The 205-nt window shown below is 36.1% G+C and overlaps 1 protein-coding gene across 1 annotated transcript in view; it reads left to right on the top strand.

Annotated features, from left to right (window-relative positions):
• Positions 1–205, top strand: part of LOC119581608 (microfibril-associated glycoprotein 4-like) — a 5269-nt gene that overhangs the window by 3707 nt on the left and 1357 nt on the right. The window lies entirely within an intron of this gene.

The raw sequence follows: 205 nt of genomic DNA, 5'->3' as shown, positions 1-205 counted from the left end.
CAAGAAAATAGAACCCTGTTATTTTACTGCTTACATTTTTTTTGCCTTGACCTTAAGCAAACCTTAAGCAATAGTATGTCCCACGTCAGAAATAAGTCATACTCTGGAGAGTCTGTTTTTTATATTACGGACAAGATGTGTGTATGCGTAGAATTACCTCAGTTGAGTGTGCATCTACCTTTTATAACTCTCCTGTGTTGGTTAT

The sequence above is a fragment of the Penaeus monodon genome, chromosome 15, assembly GCF_015228065.2.
Source record: "Penaeus monodon isolate SGIC_2016 chromosome 15, NSTDA_Pmon_1, whole genome shotgun sequence".
NCBI lineage: Eukaryota > Metazoa > Arthropoda > Malacostraca > Decapoda > Penaeidae > Penaeus > Penaeus monodon.
This window is presented reverse-complemented; position numbering and strand designations above follow the sequence as displayed.